The following is a 20,032-nucleotide window of genomic DNA, read 5'->3' on the forward strand; positions in this document are numbered from 1 at the left end:
ATTCTTAATGATTTGCAAACAAAACTCTCTGCCTTTTCAGTCTGCACCGGTACCCACAAATTATGTAGCTGATCCTACTTTAAATTAGTAGAATTAAACTAACTTAATTAATTTAAAGCCAGGATAATACATTGTGTTGCCTGCATTATATAGAGAATCCAGGATATGTTAAATTCTGTGACACTGCTCTGTTTGTTGGTGAACTGAAATTCTGGCCTCATTTTGATATAAAGAGGCAAGTTATAGTCTTCTTCAGGGAGGGTAGAGAGCATCACTTTTGATAGATACTGTATTAACCATTTTATCTTTGGTATTTTCCACCTCAATGGGAGGGAAAAAGAGTAGACTCTGCCTTGTATTTGAAATACCCAAAAACCTAGAAAAATAAGTGCAAAGATTTCTCAGGGACCCCAGGATTACATGATTTATTTAAGTTCTGTAGTAGAGAGTGCAGTCTCACTCCCTGTTGTTCTTGGTGTCAAGCTGGGAACTCAGAAGCTCCATGTTAGAAGGCACAGTAATCAGTAGGTCTAATTGGCAAATAGCAAAGGTGAATGAGAATAATCATTGTTAAATGAGGAAATGAGCTGATAGAAGTTTTTCTCTTAATGTAAAGAAAGCATTTAAAATTGTTCCTTCCTTGTCTTCAAGTCCGTGAGATGTCCTGCTCATTCTGTCTCCTTGAGTTCAGATTTTCATGGCACTGGGTAGTTCCTTCTATTAAATAAAAGACAGTCTGTCCACGTTGCAGTTAGACATTAAATTTCACTGTGAATCATATTTATTGGGATCTCTCCATGTGTAATTTCCCATCATTCCTTCCCTCTTCTCCTCACCCGGAATGTCTTGCATTTCATGTGACTATGTTATCTCCCTCTCTAGACAATAAAAGCATCAGAGGCAGTAGCATCTCACTCTGCATATTCGTACTCCATCACACAGAGGAGCCATGCAAAGAGTACTTGGTTGACTGAGTGAATCCTACCGTTGTCAATAAGTTAACAGACAATGGAACAACTCTGAAGATTTTGACCCTGAAATAATATGATTCCATTATCAACCCTTCCCTTCATTGCTTTTTATGAATATGCCATGATTCTGGAATTACAAATAAATCCTACTTGGTAAAAAAATAAAATAAACTTAATAACTTTGAAGAAAGAGACAAATATTTTAAGCAAAAGAACAGTGGACAACCTCTGCCCGTTAGCAGATAGTAAGCAAATATTTGGGCATCCCAGGTGACTCAGTGGTAAAGAACCTACCTGTCAATGCAGCAGACACGAGAGACAGGCTTCAGCTGCTGTGTTGGGAAGATCCCCTGGAGGAGGAAATGGCAACTCACAACCCACCTATTCTTGCCTGGGAAATCCCATAGACAGAGGAGCCTGGTGGGCTACAGTCCATGGGGTTGCAAAATAGTCAGACACAACTTAGCGAATGAGCATACAGATACACACACACACACACAACCAAATATTTAAGAAATGAATGGTTGAACACATATTGTCCTCTCTTGGATCCTGCCACTAATAATAATAATTGTGAACACATACAATGTACCATGTGTGCCAGAAACACTATAAATGTTTTCTCTGTATTATCTCAATTAATCCTTAGAACAACCCTAAGTAGCTAATATAATTATCCCAATTTTGCAAATGAGGAAACTGATATAGGGAAAGGTTTAGTAATTTGTCTGAGGTCTCCTAGCTGGTAATTGATATAGACAAGATTTAAAGGTAGGTAGTCCCGCTCCATGATCTGTGGCCTTACCCTCCAAGTAATGCTATTAATAGTTGGAGCATGCGGTATTGTTGTTAGAATATTCACTGTTCTCCCTACCAGACCCATTCTGGTTTCCCCATACCATTTGTTAAAGAGACTGTCCTTTCCCCATTGAATGGTCTTGAATCCGTGCAAAAGTAATTTGACTGTTTATGTAAGACTTTATTTCTAGGCTTTCTGTTTTATGCCATTGGTCTATATGTCTGTCTTTGTGCCAGTACCATACTGTTTTAATTACTGTAGCTTCACAATAAGTTTTGAAATCAGAGAGTATGTGAATCATCCAACTTTGTTGGGAAAGGCATTCTTATGGAGTCTTTTGAAACCCCCACTTGGCTGTGTAGAATACAAGCCTTGAGCCTGGAACACTTCTTGATCAAGAGCTAAAGAGTCTTCATAGCCTGTGTTGGACTTATTCACCTTGTGTGGGAATATCTGTCCCTATTTCAGATTCAATGCTGTGCTCCTTTGTCCACTTAAGCACTGCATTGTGTGGCATCTGGCCACCATACTGCTGTATCTGTGCAGAGGAGATTAAGCTCTGCTGCTGCAGCACAAGAAAGAGGCATGCATGCCAGTTGCTTTGCATCAACTGCTGGGAGGGACAGTTGACCACGGGGAACTGATGCTACCACTGAAGCTGATCTTGGTCTTTCTTTTCTCTGTGTGAGCAAAATGTTCTATTCAGTGCTTGATGGCCCTGTGTTTCCTTTTTTGTTGTTTAATCGCTAAGTTACATCCATCTCTTTGTGACCCCATGGTCTACAGCATGGTGGGCTTCTCTGTCCTTCACTATCTCCTGGAGTTTACTCAAACTCATGTCCATTGAGTGGGTAGTGCCATCCAACCATCTCATCCTCTGTCACCCTCTTCTCCTACTGCCCTCAATCTTTCCCAGCATCAGGATCTTTTCTAATGAGTCAGCTCTTCAAATTAGGTGGCCAAAGTATTCGAGCTTCAGCTTCAGCATCAGTCCTCCCAACAGATATTCAGGGTTGATTTCCTTTAAGATTGACTGTCTTGATCTTGCAGTCCAAGGGACTCTCAAGAGTCTTCTCCAGCACCACAATTCAAAAACATCAATTATTTGGTGCTCAGCCGTTTTTATGGTCCAATTCTCACATTCGTACATGGCTACTGGAAAAACCATAGCTTTGACTATACAGACCTTCTTTCGTGACTTTGATAACAAGATGTGGTGGGCAGACATGTCCAGACTTTTGCTCCTAATGATAAGTAACAGATGTCACTTGTGCAACATTGTTTTTCTGCAAGAATTTTTTGGCTTTTTGAAGTCCCTTGAGATTCCATGTGAATTTTAGAGTGGATTTTTCTGTTTCTGCAAAAAATGCCTTTGGGATTTTGGTAGTGATTGCAGTCAGTGTGTAGACTGCTTTATGCAAAGGAGATAAGAATGGAATAGCTGAAATACAAGGGATTTTTAGGGTGGTGAAACTATCCAATATGGTAATGAAAATAGTTGATACATGACATCACACATCATCAAAACTCACAGAGTTTCACAGCACAAAGAGTTGACTTCAGTGCATGCAAATTAGAAAAAAAAAAATAGGAGGTTTTGAGTGTGCCAGGGAGGAACGCAGACTGTCACAAGAGAATCTAGCTGCATTTTAAATGTATGAAACAACCTCAGGTAAGGGAATACATGGGAAAAGGACTAACCTAAGTAATTCAGAATCTAAGTAAATTACGTGAGATTAAAGACAAAGGAACCACACGTAAGTGCGGTACTACAGTTGAGAAAGTTGCTTCTCAGGAGAGTGCTGGGATATGATTACCAATTCTGATACTGCTGTATGAGTTCCCTTTGCTTTTCAAAAGCTCCCTTTATGCTACTTCACTTTTAGGTAAGACCTACACTCGTACCTGTTTCCAGCAACTGAAAGAAATCCAAAGAGAATTTTTGCTCTTATGAAAAAAGGTGAAAAGCAAGCATAGCATTCAACATTTGTTTTGCACTGAGCTGTTACAGAGGCAATTTGCACCCCCACACAACGGGACTGGCAGTGCCAAACTCCTTCCCCAGGAAGTACACTCACCATATCAGCATCAGGCTGCCATTGCTTTGAACTGTCTTTTAGCATCTCTATCTCAGTTTATTTTGTGCATCCATTAGCAAGGTGTGTCTTCAGGTAATTGCTTCTTTGCTTTCTTGCCAGAGCTTACATAGGAACACTCTACTTTTGAATAGCAGAGGAAACGTATATGTGCATACTGGGAATTAAACAATTAAGTACAGGCATAGCTCCTTTTATTGTTCTTCAATTTATTCCTTTTGTATGGATTAAATTTTGTGGCCACCCTGTGTTGTTAGATGATGGTTAGCATTTTTAGCGATAAGTATTTTTCAATTAAGATGTGCATACTGTTTTTCAGCCATAATGCTATTGCACATTTGTTAGGCTATAGTATCATGCAAACATACCTTTTATATGCTGTACTGGGAAACCAAAAACTTCCTGTGACTCTCTTTATGGTGATATTTTCTTCACTACAGGGGTCTGGAACTCAACCCACAATATCTCCAAGGTATCACTATACAGATCTTCCTTGACTCAAAGAAAATGGCATTTTCTTTGGCGGTTTTTAGTCGCTCAGTAATGTCTGACTCTTTGTGACCCCATGGACTGTAGCCTGCCAGGCTCCTCTGCCCGTGGGATTCTCCAGGCAAGAATACTTGAGTGGGTTGCCATTTCCTTCTCCAGTGGATTTTGCCGACCCAGGGATCGAACCTTTTTTCCTGCATTGCAGGCAGATTCTTTACCGACTGAGCTATGAGAGAAGCCCCACAGTGGCGTTATGTCCCAATAAACCTACTGTAGGTTGAAAAATGCCTGGGACTCCCTGGTAACCCAGCAGTAAAGAATCCACCTGCCAATACAGGAACTGCAGGTTGTATCCCTGGGTCAGAAAGATCCCCTGGGGATCCCTTGAAGATTCCTGGGTCAGGGAGACCCCTTGGAGTAGCAACCCACTCCAGTACAGAGCAGCCTGGCAGGCTATAGTCCATGGAGTTGCAAAAATGTCAGACATGACATAGCGACTAAACAACAACAAGGATGAAAAATATTGGAGGCCAAATATTCAGTTAGTACCCCTAACCTACTCAATGAACATTATAGCTTAGCCCAGCCTACAGTAAACACACCCAATTACTCTACAATTGGGGCAATCATCTAACATAAAGTCTATTTTATAATGAAGTGTTGGTTATAATGAAGTGTTGGGTACCCCATTTAATCTTTTGAATACTGTACTGAAAGTGTAAAACAGAATGGTTGTCTGGGTACAGAATGGTGGTAAATGTTATCAGGTTTTAACTGTTGTGATTGCAGGCAGACTGGGAGCTGTGACTTGATACTGAACAGAATCAGGAAAGTAGAAGACCTTTTGAATCAAAATTCAAAATTCAATGTACATTTTCCACTGAATGCATAACATTTGGCACTATCATTAAGTCAAAAAAATTCATAAGTTCAGTTCAGTTCACTTCAGTCACTCAGTCGTGTCCGACTCTTTGCAACCCCATGAATCACAGCACGCCAGGACTCCCTGCTCATCACCAACTCCCGGAGTTCACTCAGACTCACATCCGTCAAGTCAGTGATGCCATCCAGCCATCTCATCCTCTGTCGTCGCCTTCTCCTCCTGCCCCCAATCCCTCCCAGCATCAGAGTCGTTCCCAATGAGTCAAATCTTCGCATGAGGTGGCCAAAGTACTGAAGTTTCAGCATTAGCATCACTCCTTCCAAAGAAATCCCAGGGTTGATCTCCTTCAGAATGGACTGGTTGGATCTCCTTGCAGTCCAAGGGACTCTCAAGAGTCTTCTCCAACACCACAGTTCAAAAGCATCAATTCTGCATTCAGCTTTCTTCACAGTCCAACTCTCACATCCATACATGACCATTGGAAAAACCGTAGCCTTGACTAGATGGACATTTGTTGGCAAAGTAATGTCTTTGCTTTTGAATATGCTATCTAGGTTGGTCATAACTTTTCTTCCAAGGAGTAAGCGTCTTTTAATTTCATGGCTGCGGTCAACATCTGCAGTGATTTTGGAGCCCAGAAAAATAAAGTCTGACACTGTTTCCACTGTTTCCCCATCTATTTCCCATGAAGTGATGGAACCAGATGCCATGATCTTAATTTTCTGAATGTTGAGCTTTAAGCCAACTTTTTCACTCTCCTCTTTCACTTTCATCAAGAGGCTTTTTAGCTCCTCTTCACTTTCTGCCATAAGGGTGGTGTCATCTGCATATCTAAGGTTACTGATATTTCTCCCAGCAATCTTGATTCCAGCTTGTGCTTCTTCCAGTCCAGCGTTTCTCATGATTACTCTGCATATAAGTTAAAGAAGCAGGATTACAATATACAGCCTTGACATACTCCTTTTCCTATTTGGAACCAGTCTGTTGTTCCATGTCCAGTTCTAACTGTTGCTTCCTGACCTGCATACAGATTTCTCAGGAGGCAGGTCAGGTGGTCTGGTATTCTCATCTCTTTCAGAATTTTCCACAGTTTATTGTGATCCACACAGTCAAAAGCTTTGGCATAGTCAAGAAAGCAGAAACAGATGTTTTTCTGGAACTCTCTTGCTTTTTCCATGATCCAGTGGATGTTGGCAATTTGATCTCTGGTTCCTCTTCCTTTTCTAAAACCAGCTTAAACATCTGGAAGTTCATGGTTCACGTATTGCTGAAGCCTGGCTTGGAGAATTTTGAGCATTACTTCACTAGCATGTGAGATGAGTGCAATTGTGCGGTAGTACGAGCATTCTTTGGCATTGCCTTTCTTTGGGATTGGAATGAAAACTGACCTTTTCCAGTCCTATGACCGCTGCTGAGTTTTCCAAATTTGCTGGCATATTGAGTGCAGCACTTTCACATAATAATATTTCAGGATTTGAAATAGCTGAACTGGAATTCCATCACCTCCACTAGCTTTGTTCATAGTTATGCTTTCTAAGGCCCACTTGACTTCACTTTCCAGGATGTCTGGCTCTAGATGAGTGATCACACCATCATGATTATCTGGGTCGTGAAGCTCTTTTTTGTACAGTTCTTCTGTGTATTCTTGCCACCTCTTCCTAATACCTTCTGCTTCTGTTAGGTCCATACCATTTCTGTCCTTTATCGAGCCCATCTTTGCATGAAATGTTCCTTGGTATCTCTAATTTTCTTGAAGAGATCTCTAGTCTTTCCCATTCTGTTGTTTTCCTCTATTTCTTTGCATTGATCACTGAGGAAGGCTTTCTTATCTCTTCTTTCTATTCTTTGGAACTCTGCATTCAGATGCTTGTATCTTTCCTTTTCTCCTTGGCTTTTCGCTTCTCTTCTTTTCACAGCTATCTGTAAGGCCTCCCCAGACAGCCATTTTGCTCTTTTGCATTTCTTTTCCATGGGGATGGTCTTGATCCCTGTCTCCTGTACAATGTCACGAACCTCATTCCCTAGTTCATCAGGCACTCTATCTGTCAGATCTAGGCCCTTAAATCTATATCTCACTTCCACTGTATAATCATAAGGGATTTGATTTAGGTCATACCTGAATGGTCTAGTGTTTTTCCCTACTTTCTTCAATTAAGTCTGAATTTGGCAATAAGGAGTTCATGATCTGAGCCACAGTCAACTCCCAGTCTTGTTTTTGCTGACTGTATAGAGCTTCTTCCATCTTTGGCTGCAAAGAATATAATCAATCTGATTTTGGTGTTGACCATCTGGTGATGTCCATGTGTAGAGTCTTCTCTTGTGTTGTCAGAAGAGGGTGTTTGCTATGACCAGTGCGTTTTCTTGACAAAACTCTATTATTCCATGCCCTGCTTCATTCCGTATTCCAAGGCCAAATTTGCCTGTTACCGCAGGTATTTCTTGACTTCCTACTTTTGCATTCCAGTCCCCTATAATGAAAAGGACATCTTTTTTGGGTGTTAGTTCTAAAAGGTCTTGTAAGTCTTCATAGAACCGTTCAACTTCAGCTTCTTCAGAATTACTGGCTGGGGCATAGGCTTGGATTACTGTGATATTGAATGGTTTGCCTTGGAAATGAACAGAAATCATTCAGTCACTTTTGAGATTGCATCCAAGTATTGCATTTCAGACTGTTTTGTTGACTATGATGGCTACTCCATTTCTTCTAAGGGATTGCTGCCCACAGTAGTAGATATAATGGTCATCTGAGTTAAATTCACCCATTCCAGTCCATTTTAGCTCGCAGATTCCTAGAATGTCAACGTTCACTCTTGCCATCTCCTGTTTGACCACTTCCAATTTGCCTTGATTCATGGACCTGACATTCCAGGTTCCTATGCAATATTGCTCTTTACAGCATCAGACCTTGCTTCTATCACCAGTCCCATCCACAGCTGGGTATTGTTTTTGCTTTGGCTCCATCCCTTCTTTCTTTCTGGAGTTATTTCTCCACTGATCTCTAGTAGCATATTGGGCACCTACTGACCTGGGGAGTTCCTCTTTCAGTATCCTATCATTTTGCCTTTTCATACTGTTCATGGGGTTCTCAAGGCAAGAATACTGAAGTGGTTTGCCATTCCCTTCTCCAGGGGACTACATTCTGTCAGACCTCTCCACCATGACCTGCCCATCTTCGGTGGCCCCACAGGCATAGCTTAGTTTCATTGAGTTAGACAAGGCTGTGGTCCTAGTGTGATTAGATTGGCTAGTTTTCTGTGAGTATGGTTTCAGTGTGTCTGCCCTCTGATGCCCTCTTGCAACACCTACCATCTTACTTGGGTTTCTCTTACCTTGGACATGGGGTATCTCTTCACGGCTGCTCCAGCAAAGTGCAGCTGCTGCTCCTTACCTTGGTCGAGGGGTATCTCCTCACCGCCACCCCTCCTGACCTTGAACATGGAATAGCTCCTCTAGGCCCTCCTGCAACCGCAGCCACTGCTCCTTGGAAGTGGGGTTGCTCCTCCCGGTGGCTGCCCCCGGCCTCAGGCTGGGGGTATCTCCTCCCGGCCGCCGCCCCGACCTCGGACGTGGGGTAGCTCCTCTCGGCCGCACTATATGCACCGGTCGCAGCCGCCCATGCTATGTGCACCGGTTGCAGCGGGACATTTGTAAATGGATGTCAGATGATGAGAGTCTGGTTTTTTTTTTTTCACTGTGACAGTGGGAATTTGCAGAGAACCAGGCTAGAATGATCCATGTTGTAATAGATTAAAGTTAAGGGCTTCAGGATGTTCTCATGTTTAGCTGTCTATATACAGTACCTTAAAGAATGGAAATATACATCCTCACTCTCTCTGGGCAGACTGTGTATAGTGACTTCCCTACAAAGAGTATCATATGGAGAGGGAAGGCAAAGAGTCACTTTCTCACAAAGAAACCTGCCAAACATGACCTCAGCCAGGTGTTCAAGGTCTGCTTCGACAGTGATACCATGTTGATAGTATGTAGCCTTGAAATTATGTGATGAAAATTGTACCCCATCCTTGTGATCTTCATCCCTCTAATCATGAGGCAAACATTGGAAAGATTCCAGCAGAGGAGCATCTTACAAAATGCTTGATCAAAACTGTCTCCTCGGAACTGTCTAGGTCATCAAGTATAAGGAAATTCTGAGATACTGGCACAGCCCAAAGGAGCCTAGAGACTTGATGACTAAATACAATGTGGTGTCCAGATGGAATCCTGGAATAAATATTAGGTCAAAATAAATACATCTGGATAAACTGTGGATGTAATAATAATGTAGCAGTATTGATTTGTTGATCATAACAAGTAAACCATACTGATTCAAAGTAGGGAAAACAATGTACAAGACATTAGGTTGGCCAAAAAGTTCATTCAGGTTTTTCCATAACATTTTACAGAAAACCCTAAGTGAATTTTTTGGCCAACCCTATATGTGTATATATATATATATAGAGAGAGAGAGAGAGAGAGAGAGAGAGAGAGAGCGTGCCTCTCTCTACAATCTGAATTTTTCTATAAATCCAAAACTGTTCTAGAAGAATAAATTCTGTTTACAAATTAACTTTTCTAGATATATAAAATTGTTCTAAAAGTAAGACTTATTTTAAAAACTGTTTTGCACATTCCAAAGTTTTATTTTATTTATGTTGTATTTAGTATTGTAGGTGAATATAGGGTCTGAAATAACCTAAAACTATTGAAATCTTCCATGATAATTCCATTTCCTTTCCTCTTGGATCTCAGGGACAGGAATTCTCTTTGGGTTAACTTGGATTTTTTTAATATCACCATAAAGAAAAGGTCAATTTTTGAAACATAAAAGTTATACAAATTTAACCTACAAATTACTCTAAATCTAGCAGGGAAATATTTGTGGTTTCTCCTACAGATCTGCAAATGGCTTTATTGTCTCCTGTCTCCAAACCATCCTTACTCCTCTTTGCTTTTTACTTAATTGCGCAGAATATCAAAGTTCAACTTTTGAACTCTCGGCAAGTGAAAATCTTTATCACTACCATTAAACACGTGCCCTCCACGAACCTTGCAACAAACCGTGAAAATGTAAGTTATTCTGGTTGTACCACCACAGCTTCTAGAGTGGTTTCACTCTCTTAACACATTTCTTAGATATCAGATGAGACAATTCTACTGCTGTTCCCCATCTTCTCCCTTTCCCCCGCCTTTTATTATTTCAAACTCAGGAGCTTATGAAAGTCAATTTGTATATCAGCGGGCTCAAAAACCAGTAAAAATTACCTTTTCTCCAATGTATGTGCCTTGCTTTTAATGTGTTGGCCAAGAAGAACATCTTCCTCTTACCTATTTTATCCCTGATTATGGCTTCTGTAGGAGCTGCAATTTACTCTGCAGATTATGACTGTGGTTTGATGTATTCTATTTTGCTAAGTTAATATCAACTTTTAAAAAAAGGGACATTAGCTCTGAACACTATGTATAAAAAATAATCCGTTAAAAGATGGTGCACCTAATGTGAAAAGCCAGGCTTATTTTTTCACTATTTTTAAATTTCTCTTTTTTAATGTAATTTTTATTGGCCTATACTAGCTTTACAGTGTTGTGTTAGTTTCTGCTGTATAGCAAAGTGAATCAGCAATATTTACACATATATCCCCCCTTTTTCTGGACTTCCTTTCCATTACGTTCACCACAGAGCAGCAAGCAGAGTTCCCTGTGCTATACAGTAGATTCTCATTAGCTATGTGTTTTAAACATAGCGTGACTAGGGTATGTATGGTATTGTAACTTCTCATTGAATTGGTATTCCTATTGAGAAAGTGGAAAAGTGATATAAATTGTGTGTGCTTTTTATAAACACTTTTTTTTAAGATTTTTTTTTTTATGTGGACCATTTTAAAGTCTTTATTGAATCAGTTACAATATCGTTTCTGTTTTGTATTTTGGTTTTCTGACTGTGAGGCATGTGGGATCCTAGCTGCCCGACAAGGGATCAAACCTACACTCCTCATATTGAAAAGTGAAGTTCTAACCACTGGACCTGTGTGTGCTTTTTAACATTTTATTTTTAGTAAACTCTAGGCTTACTATGAATTTTGAGAGGGAGGTATGGAGATTCCGCACATGTCTCAGACCCACATGCGCACAGCCTCCCATAATATCAACGTCACACATCAGAGTGGTATATTTTTTTTCCCTTAGGATGAAAGTATACTAACACATTAAAATCACCCAAGTCCATAAGTTATATTAGGGTTTACTCTTGGTCTTGTACATTCTGTTCCGTTCAGTTCAGTTGCTCAGTTATGTCTGATTGTGACCCCATGGATTGCAGCACGCTAGGACTCCCTGTCCATCACCAACTCCCAAAGCATACTCAAACTCATGTCCATTGAGTCAATGATGCCTTCCAACCATCTCATCCTCTGTCACCCCCTTCTCCTCATGCCCTCAATCTTTCCCAGCATCAGGGTCTTTTAAAATGTGTCAATTCTTTGTATCAGGTGGCCAAACTATTGAGGTTTCAGCTTTAGCATCAGTCCTTCCAATGAACATTCAGGACTGATTTCCTTTCGGATGGACTGGCTGCATCTCCTTTTAGTCCAAGAAGCTTCTCCAACACCACAGTTCAAAAGCATCAATTCTGCAGTGCTCAGCTTTCATTATAGTTCAACTCTCACATTCATACATGACTACTGGAAAAATCATAACTTTCAATATATGGACCTTTGTTGGCAAAGTAATGTCTCTGCTTTTCAATATGTCGTCTAGGGTGGTCATAACATTTCTTCCAAGGAGCAACCATCTTTTAAAATCATGGCAGCAGTCAACATCTGCAGTGATTTTGGAGCCCCCAAAAATAAAGTCTGACAATGTTTCCACTGTTTCCCCATCTATTTGCCATGAAGTGATGGGACCAGATGCCATGATCTTCGTTTTCTGAATGTTGAGCTTTAAGCCAGCTTTTTCATTCTCCTCTTTCACTTGCATCAGGAGGCTCTTTAGTTCTTCACTTTCTGCCTAAGGGTGGTGTCATCTGCATATCTGAGGTTACTGATATTTCTCCCTGCAGTCTTGATTCCAGCTTGCGCTTCATCCAGCCCAGCATTTTTCATGATGTACTCTGCATATAAGTTAAATAAGCAGGGTGACAATATACAGCCTTGATGTACTCCTTCCTTTTTCTACTTGGAACAAATCTTTTGTTCCCTGTCCAGTTCTAACTGTTGCTTCCTGACCCGCATACAGATTTCTCAGGAGGCAGGTCAGGTGGTCTGATATTCCCATCTCTTTCAGAATTTTCCACAGATTATTGTGATCCACACAGTCAAAGGCTTTGGCATAGTCAATAAAGCAGAAATAGATGTTTTTCTGGAACTCTCTTCCTTTTTCCATGATCCAGTGGACGTTAGCAATTTGATCTTTAGTTCCTCTGCCTTTTCTAAAACCAGCTTGAACATCTGGAAGTTCATGGTTCACATATTGTTAAAGCCTGGATTGGAGAATTTTGAGTATTACTTTGCTAGTATGTGAGATGAGTGAAATTGTGTGGTAGTTTGAACATTCTTTTGCATTGCCTACCTTTGGGATTGGAATGATAACTGACCTTTTCTACTCCTGCCACTGCCGACTTCTCCAAATTTGCTGGCATATTGAGTGCAGCACTTTCACATAATAATCTTTCAGGATTTGAAATAGCTCAACTGGTTTTCCATTACCTTTACTAGCTTTGTTCGTAGTGATGCTTTCTAAGGCCCACTTGACTTCACATTCCAGGATGTCTGGCTCCTGGTGAGTGATCACACCATCGTGATTATCCGGGTCATGAAGATCTTTTTTTGTACAGTTCTTCTGTGTATTCTTGTCACCTCTTCTTAATATCTTCTGCTTCTGTTAGGTCCACACCATTTCTGTCCTTTATCAAGCCCATCTTTGCAAGAAATGTTCCCTTGGTATCTCTAATTTTCTTGAAGAGATCTCTAGTCTTTCCCATTCTATTGTTCTCCTCTATTTCTTTGCATTGATTCCTGAGGAAGGCTTTCTTATCTCTCCTTGCTATTCTTTGGAACTCTACATTCAAATAGGTATATCTTTCTTTTTCTCCTTGGCTTTTCGCTTCTCTTCTTTTCACAGCTATTTGTAAGGCCTCCTCAGACAGCCATTTTGCTTTTTTGCATTTCTTTTTCTTGGGGATGGTCTTGCTCCCTGTCTCCCATACAGTGTCACAAACCTCCATCCATAGTTCATCAGGCACTCTATCAGATCTAATCCCTTAAATCTATTTCTCACTTCCACTGTATAATCATAAGGGATTTGATTTAGGTCATACCTGAATGGTCTAGTGGTTTTCCCTAATTACTTCAATTTAAGTCTGAATTTAGCAATAAGAAGTTCATGATCTGAGCCACAGTCAGCTCCTGGTCTTGTTTTTGATGCTCAGTAAATCTTTAATCCAATTTTCTGTTGATGGGCAGAGCTGTGTTCCCTCCCTGTTGTTTTACCTGAGGCCAAACTATGGTGGAGGTAAGGAATATAATGCTGACTTCCTTCAAAATGTCCCATGCAGGCACTGCTACAGTCTATGCCCCCAACCCTGCAGCAGGTCACCAGTGTCCCATGCTTCTGCCAGAGACTCCTGGACACTCACGGGCAAGTCGGTGTCCATGTCTTACGGGGTCACTGCTCCTTTCTCCTGGGTCCTGGTACACACAAGGTTTTTTTTTGTGTCCTCCAGGAGTCTGTTTCCCCAGTCCTATGTAAGTTCTGGCAGCTGTTTGGTGGGGTTAATGGTGACCTCTTCCAAAAGGGCTTATGCCATATCCAGGTATACTGCACCAAGAGCACCTGCCCCTGCAGCAGTCCACAGCTGACCTGTACCTCTGCAGGAGACCCTCAAACACAGTTCTGGCTCAGCCTCTGTGGGTTTTCTCTGTCCTGGTGCACACAAGGTTTGTTTTGGTTTTCCGAGTGTCACTGGTGAGTATGGGGTTTGATTCTAAACATGATTTCACCTCTTCTACTGTCTTACTGGGGCTTCTCCTTTGCCTTTGAAGATGGGGTATCTTTTTTTTGTAGGATCCAACATTTTTCTGTTATTTTGGAGTTCTTGCAGGAGGAGATGAGCACGCATCCTTCTACTCTGCCATCTTGGAGAATGTACATCTGTGGGTTTGGACAAATGCATAATGTCATACATCTGTCATCATGTTATACAGAGAACTTTCACCACCCTCAAATTCTTCTGTGCTCTGACACTTCCTCTCCCCTCCCACTCCTGCTGCCTGGAAACAATTGATCTTTTTCTGTCTCCAGACTTTCGCCTTTTCCAGAATGCCATCTAGTTGGAATCATTCAGTATGTCGCGTTTTCAAATTGGCTTCTTTCACTTAGTAATATGCATTTAAAGTTTCTCCATGTTTTCGCATGGCTTGATAGCTCATTGCCATTGTCTAGCTGTATCACAGTTACTTTATCCATTCACTTAACTGAAGTACATCTGTTTTCTTCCAAATTTTGACAATTATGAATAAAGCTGCTGTAAACATCTGTGATGGGTTTTTCTGTGAACATAGATTTTAACTTCTTTGGATAAATACCATAAAGCACAACTGCTAGATTATATGGAGTATGTTTAGTTTTGTAAGAAATTGTCAAACTGTCTTCCAAAATGCCTGTGCCATTTTGTATTCGAACTAGCAGTGAACGAGAGCTCCTGTTCAGCTACACCCCTACCAGCTCTTGGTGTTCTCAGTATTCCAGTGTTCTAGAAACTGGCCATCTAATAGGAGTGTAATGGCATCTCATTGTCATTTTAATTTCCCTGATGACATATTTGGAGTTTCTTTTCGTATGCTCATTTGCCATCTGTATATTTTTGGTGAGGTGTCTGATAAGGTCTTTGGTCCTTTTTTCTTTTTTTGACTTGTTTGTGGACTGACTAAATTTTAAGAGTTCTTGGCATATTTTAGATAACAGTCCTTTATCAGATCTGCTTTTCAAATATTTTCTTCAGCTCATGGCTTGTCTTCTCCTCTTGATAAACTCTTGCGTAAATTTTTAATTTTAATGAAGTCTGGCATATCCATTTTTTTCTTTTATGAATCATGAATTTGATGTTGTGTCTAAAAATGTTTTAGCAGACCCAAGATCATCTCGATTGTCTCCTGTGTTATCTTCTGAAGAGTTTTACAGTTTTGTGTTTTTACAATTAGGTCTGCTTCAAGTTTGGAGAAGGCAATGGCAACCCACTCCAGTACTTTTGCCTGGAAAATCCCATGGATGGAGGAGCCTGGTAGGCTGCAGTCCATGGGGTTGCTAAGAGTCAGACACAAGTGAGCGACTTCACTTTCACTTTCACTTTCATGCATTGGAGAAGGAAATGGCAACCCACTCCAGTGTTCTTGCCTGGAGAATCCCAGGGACGGGGGAGCCTGATGGGCTGCCGCCTATGGGGTCGCACAGAGTCAGACACGACTGAAGTGACTTAGCAGCAGCAGCAGCAGCAGCAGGTAATTGAGGAGGTTATTCATTTTTGATCCAGTATCTTTAATAAATATATGACTATCCATATCATCTGGGTCTTCTTGTGTACATTTTGGCAGATTGTATCTTTCAAGGAAGTGGTCCATTTCATCTAGGTTATCAAGTTTGTGGGCATAGGGTTATTTATAGCATTCCTTTATTACCCATTGAATGGCCACCCGATGCAAACAGCCTATTCATTGGAAAAGACCCTGATGCTTGGAAAGACTGAAGGCAAAAGGAGAAGAGGGATGGCAGAAGATGAGATGGTTACATAGCATCACTGACACAATGGACATGAATTTGCGCAAACTCCAGGAGATAGTGGAGGTCAGAGGAGCCTGGAGGGCTGCAGTCCATGAGGTTGCAAAGAGTTGGGCATGACTTAGCAACTGAACAGCAACAACAGCAAATGCCTATGAGCTCACTTTCATTTCTGATCTTAGTAACCTGTGCCATCTCATTCATTCTCTTAAGTAGCCTGGCTAGAGGCTTATCAATTTTATTGATCTTTTCAAAAAAACAGCTTTGGGTTTCTTTGTTTTTGAGGATTGTATTAGTGTCTCATCTAGTCAAGACATTCTTTCCTCAGCTGAGTGTAGTTTAATGGATAAGCCCATCATGGCATGCGTTATTTATTTTACAATTGCTTATATAGAATTTCCATCTCTGTACTTAGCCTGCCCATGTATTTTCACATACAGTCTACTTTATCCATTAGAATCCTTGGTCTGTTATTCAGAGTTGTTTTAAATTCCAAGCCTAATAACTCCAATCTCCCTGCCATATTTAAGTCTAGTTCTGATGCTTGCTGTCTCCTCAAATTGTGTGTTCAGTGTATTGGTATGTCTTGTAATTTTTTTCTGAATAGCCAGATATGGTGTACCAGGTGAGTGGAATTGCTGTAAATAGGCCTTTAGGAATGCAGTGGTAAGGAGTACTGGGATGAGAAGCTCCCTATAGAACTATGATCAGGTTCCAAGGTTTAGTGAGCCTATACCTCTGGACTGTGAACTTCTCAGGTGTTTCTCTTTTTTTTTTCTCTCTCTCTCTCTCTTTCTCCCCTTAGGTGCATGCATGCTCAGTTGCTCAGTCCTGTCTGACTCTTTGTGACCCTATGGACTGTAGCCAGTGAGATTCCTCTGTCCATGGGATTTTTTTAGGCAAGAATACTGGAATGGGTTGCTAGTTCCTCCTCCAGGAGATTTTCCTGAGATTTAACCCATGTCTCCTGGGTCTCTTGCATTGGCAGGATTCTTATACTGCTGAGCCATTGGGAAAGCCCCTCCCTTTAGGCCAGGATAGCTACAGTGGGCTGGAGCTGGCCAATTCCCTTGCTCAGGTGTCAGTTATGCTCTGATAATAGCCCTGCAGCTTGGGCTCCGGTTAATTAATTTCTCCTGAGGTCTAGTCTTGTTAAGACCCAGCGTATTTCAAAATGGTTCCTTTTCCCCTCCCTGCCAGAGAATATTTCTCCTTTTACTGGGACCTTGTCAAGTTCCTAAAGGTAAGCCTCTCAATATTTTGGCCCCACCCTCATGTCTGGTTCCCCCTGGAGTATCAACTCTCAGACTTGTCTGCACTGAGCTTCCAGCAGTTTGTCATTTTCAGTTTAGATTTGCCATCTTGTGTCAATTTCTGCTCAAGGGTCTCTACTCCAATAAGCTAGGATGACTTGTATTCTTCTGGCTCTTCAATCTTGGACACTCTGTTCTGTGTCCTCGTCTCTCCTCTCTTAAGAATGCAAGAGTTGTTGATTTTCCTATCTGTTCATCTTTTTACTTGTTGTCAGGATGAAGTGGTGACGTTCAAGCTCCTTACATGTGGCACTGGAGAGTGGAAGTTAAATTGTGTTTTTCTTTCCTAGTTGAAAAGCATAAAGTATTTTGGGGGGACACAGTTGCCTTAAAATACTATATTAGTTTCTGTTGTACAATGTAGTGAATCAGCCACATATTAAAGAAGGTGTGGAGAAAAGGGGACCCTCTTGCACTGTTTGTGGGAATGTAAATGGATACAGCCACTATGGAGAACAGGCTTCCCTGGTAGCTCAGCTGGTAGAGAATCTGCCTGCAATGCAAGAGACCCTAGTTGGATTCCTGGGTCAGGAAGTTCCCCTGGAGAAGGGATAGGCTACCCACTCCAGTATTCTTAGGCTTCCCTGGGGGCTCAGACAGTAAAGAATCCACCTGCAATGAGGGAGACCTGGGTTCAATCCCTGAGTTGGGAAGATCCCCTGCATAACAACCCACTCCAGTATTCTTGCCTGGAGAATCCCCATGGACAGAGGAACCCGGCGGGCTACAGTCCGTGGGGTCGCAAAGAGTTAGATACGACTGAGAGACTAAGCACAGCACAGCTACGGAGAACAGTATGGCAGTTTCTTAAAAAAATAAACAGGGGTACCATATGACCCAGCCATCCTACTCCTGGGAGTATACCCTGAGAAAACCACAATTCAAAAAGATGCATACACCCCAATGTTCATTGCTGCACTATTACAATAGCCAGGACATGGAAGCAACATAAACTGTGTTTTTATGTCAGTTTGGCTATGCTGTTTTCTGGAAATTTTACTAGAAAGCAGCCCATTGGATAGAGAAGAATCCTGCGATTTAGAGGTAGACCACCTGATTTGAATCCTGTCTCTGCCATTTGCTAATTGGATGTGCTTGGATGACTCAGATTTCAGCTTCTTTGGTTATGAAAAATGAAATGAGAATAAAAGTCACTGGTTGCACTGTGGATTGAATGAGATCATTTATACCCAGAGGATAGCTCTGTGCCCCACACATAGTGTGTTCTTAAGAACCGTTTATTCTTTTTTATCCACATTATATTTAGGAAGGCTCTTTTTTATTTAACAGATGAGAAATATGGTTAAACTACAAGAGGAAAGGGGGAATTATCATTTGTATCTGAAATTGATAATTAGTGAAAGTATGCAACTAAAATCTGAGACTCCAAAGACTTATCCTGCATTTTTAATGTGTGTGTACAGGATCTGAACTGGGGGAAGAGGAATTGTGTGTATATTTATATGCATACACACACAATTTTTGGCTTAGAAATTTAATCACTTGTAAAATGCATCCTAAGAAAATGTGGGTAAAATAATTTCAAGGATACTTTTTGCAATTCTATTTAAAATAACAAACATTGGAAAGGATTTGACTACTTAAGTAAATGATTGTACATATATAAAATGGTATATTATGAAGTTCTCAAAATTGTATGGTAGATTCCATTAAGATAAATGCCAATCTTAGACTGAGAGAAAACATTCATAATGTAAAAACTCACATTTATTTATACAAAAGTACAAATCAATCTAAAAAGTTTAATGACCAAAGATTTGAACACATACTTTTTAACATTACTTTAAATAATGCTCAACCTTATTACTAAGAAAATATAGCCACAGTTTAACACCAACATACATTTATAAGAATGATGGGAAAAAAAGCTATTAATATCAAATGTTAGCAAGGATGTAGACAAACTAAAGCCCTCATACATTGCTGGTATGAAAGGAGAAAAATATAAGCCCTTAGGAAAACTGTTAGGATGTTTCTGATAAAGTTAACCAGATATGTTTGTTACCTAGCAATTACACTCCCAAGTCCATATGCCCAAGAGAAATAAGTTCATATGTACACAAAAATATTTGTGTAAGAATGTGTATGTTATATTTTATTTTCATAAAATAATAAACTTTCAGTTTTATTATTATTATTTATTATATTATTATTCAAATCAAATTTTCATCACCAAGACAACAGAAAGTGCACTATGTTATATTCATAAATATTACTGAGCAACAACAAGGAAAAAATTAGATATATTCAGTTACCTGGAGAGAGCTGCCAGACATATACTACATCCACAATACTTACTGATGTTATAAATGGAAATGTATACATTTTGACTTCTATTTCCCTCATTCCCCAACTCCCCTCTCTGGTAACACAAATCTGATGTTTTGGGGTTTTTTTAAGCTTTTTCCTTTTTTAAGATTTCAGAGTTAAATGAGATCACACTGTAGTTGTCTTCTTCAGTCTTATTTCACTCATCATAATGCCCGTGAGTTCCAACTATGTTTTTGCAAATGCTAGGATCTCATTATATTTTATGGCTGAATCATATTTAATTGTATATATACCAAATTTTCTTTATTCATCCATCAATAGACACAAGTTGTTTCCATGTATTAGCTGTTGAAAATAATGCTGCTATAAACATGGTGGTGTTTTTGACGTAGGATTTTTGTTTCCTACAGATATAGTGAACT

Source organism: Budorcas taxicolor, chromosome 13 (assembly GCF_023091745.1).
Source record: "Budorcas taxicolor isolate Tak-1 chromosome 13, Takin1.1, whole genome shotgun sequence".
Lineage (NCBI taxonomy): Eukaryota > Metazoa > Chordata > Mammalia > Artiodactyla > Bovidae > Budorcas > Budorcas taxicolor.